Source organism: Schistocerca cancellata, chromosome 6 (assembly GCF_023864275.1).
Source record: "Schistocerca cancellata isolate TAMUIC-IGC-003103 chromosome 6, iqSchCanc2.1, whole genome shotgun sequence".
NCBI lineage: Eukaryota > Metazoa > Arthropoda > Insecta > Orthoptera > Acrididae > Schistocerca > Schistocerca cancellata.
This window is the reverse complement of record NC_064631.1, coordinates 128,227,738-128,230,444: the sequence shown is the minus strand read 5'-3', so window position 1 is coordinate 128,230,444 and position 2,707 is coordinate 128,227,738.

The following is a 2,707-nucleotide window of genomic DNA, read 5'->3' as shown; positions in this document are numbered from 1 at the left end:
ACTCTTTCAATACATGTACCAATTTGGCATCTTATTTGTGATAACTTTGTTCACTGACAACACAGAAAGTTTGAGACTGCTATCAGACACAAACCTCTTTTGGTCCCTCGAAGTACACGTAGAAACCGCGACTATGGAACGGGAAAGAAGATATCTATTTTCATGTGACCTAGAGAGCAACGTTTATGTGGTCTCACAATCCGTTCTCTCTGGAGTCCTTTTATTGAATCTGCGGTCAGACTTTAATTTGAGAAAGCGCCCTACCGCCTCCTCGATAAGAATCCAATATAGAAAAAGAATGGCCCCGATAGAAGCCGGAGAACGCGCTCTTCTGCGCGCATAACATAAAGGATGTGTAGGAGTCGCCTTAGTGGCACGATCCACCGGTCATAGGGTCACCGAACATCACACATATCCCGGCCATAGCAGGAGCCGACCCTTCCCTTTGTAATATCGCTACTATCCCTTACTCTCTGAAGGTTTTATGCACGATCCTTTCACAGCGGGTTACAAAACTCGATAACTGTGGCGAGACGCATCTTTCGCGGTCTTCCTTTTTACGCTCCATGACAGGAGAAAATGTTAGCACTTTTAACCTTTCGTCAGCAGTATCGAAAGGATAAGTCGTCTCAATATTTCAGCTGCCGGAAATCCCAAGTATCTCTTTCGTGCCTTTAGCCAGTCCAGCGACAGTCAGGTGTAAAAGTGACTGGTGACATCTTAAACCGCGTTTGTGAATAGGGTCCCTCCACCGATGCGTGTAAGACCACTCTACTTTCTTTGTTCTTTAGTGTCTACTCAGAGTATGTCTCACCGTGCTTCATTCCACAGATATCAAGAATAGTGAGAACCACATTTCGGTCAAATATTTATAATGCTATTATTATGCATGAGTTAAGCGTAATAAAAAATAAGGTCTCCATTCAAAGAGATCACATGTTGCTGCAAAACGTTTGGTTACCAGTCTTTTTGTCCGTGCTGGGAAACGAACCCACGCTTCCCGTGGTCACTGTGCGTCGCATGAAAAAAATGACAGGCAAAGTTTGTTTGAACTGACGGCAACCACACACTAAGAAATCAAGACTGTGACATTTACGTATTCAACTGCAAGCTCTTTGCTTTCCAAATTTTTAGATACTGTGCACCAAAACAAGGAAAGAATGACTAGTAAGCACGAGTTCTGTAATGCATGCCTGAAGAGCCGCAGATACTTGTTCAGTAGATCAGAAGTGCTTCGCAGAAGCGAAGATAAACAAGTGTTCACAACTATTAAGGTATGCATTTTAAAGGACATCTCTATGATTATCATACATTTGTATGGTCTCATTTGGCCACTTTACACAATCCTTCGATAGTCAGCCGTTTGGTAAATGCATGTTATTTGCTTCCGAATAGTCTGAGATTTTTAATCCGTTCTGATCTCCAACTTAGCTAATATGTGAGTAACCTCCTCACTGTGCGTCGTTTGTCTATTTTTATTAAAAAATTTTTTTTTATTTTCCAGTTACTTAAGATTTTCTGTTTTATTTCGCTGATCGTCTAGGTATCCATGTCCTCTCTAATTTTCTTGATCCATCCTATGTGTTGTTTCGAATTCGAGAGTTTCTCTACAACTGTTCTTGTTCATCATATTTCTTGTATCCTCACGAAGCGACCAAGAAATAAATTATCTTCTTACATGTGGTATTTCTAACAGACTCCATCTCCCAGAAGACCACTTCATATGGCACCATCCTCCGTTGTCCTTTTCTGCACATTTTTTATTTACGTATCTTACCTACGTCCCTCTCTCTGCTTTTAGGATTTTCTCGATTTTCTTTCTCAGAGTTACACTTGCGTTTATCACCTGTCTAAATCATCGTCATGGAGAGTTTTAATTTTTTTTTATCGACAGGCAATTTTAATTTTTGTAGACCATGTTAGTTTTGGAGTCTTTATCGTTTAATTAGTTCTTCCTTGCCGAGCAAGTGTTTCGCTCACGTTGTATTTTATAACTTTACTCGTACATTTTTTTACTATTGCATGGTTTTGTTACTAGTGAGTCCGATACCATCACATCCGTCCTTTCGAATGATATATGGAATGCTATATTTTGTGCTATGTTTTGTACGCTAATAACTTGATTTCTGGTTTCTTATAATGTTGTCATCTAGTAAAGCTAGGCCCTCAGCGAACCCTAATCAGTTTAAATTTATCCGACCTTTCTTTGTTCCAGTTAATATTTCCTTAGGTTTTTCACGTACCATTCTCTCATCACGTATTCCAGTGCACAGTCGAAGACTAGTGCTGGTACAACATCACCCTGTCTTAGCCACTTTTTTTATGTTCTAAACGTCTGATTCATGTCCTATGAAATTTGGGATTTGGTGTTTGTGAGAGATAATTTTACCGATTTTAGTAATTGGGGATGAAGGTTTATGGATAGAATCATAAACTTTCGGAGTTTACAAAGTTAATGATTTTTTGTCTTCTTTTCTAGACATCCACTACTAATTTTACGCCGTAGCCGAGCGGTTCTAGGCGCTTCAGTCTGGAACCGCGCTGCTGCTACGGTCGCAGGTTCTAATCCTGCCTCAGGCATGGATGTGTGTAATGTCCTTAGGTTAGTTAGGTTTAAGTAGTTCTAAGTCTAGGGGACTGATGACCTCAGATGTTAAGTCCCAAGGTGCTTAGAGCCATTTGAACCATTTGAACTAATTTTAATGTG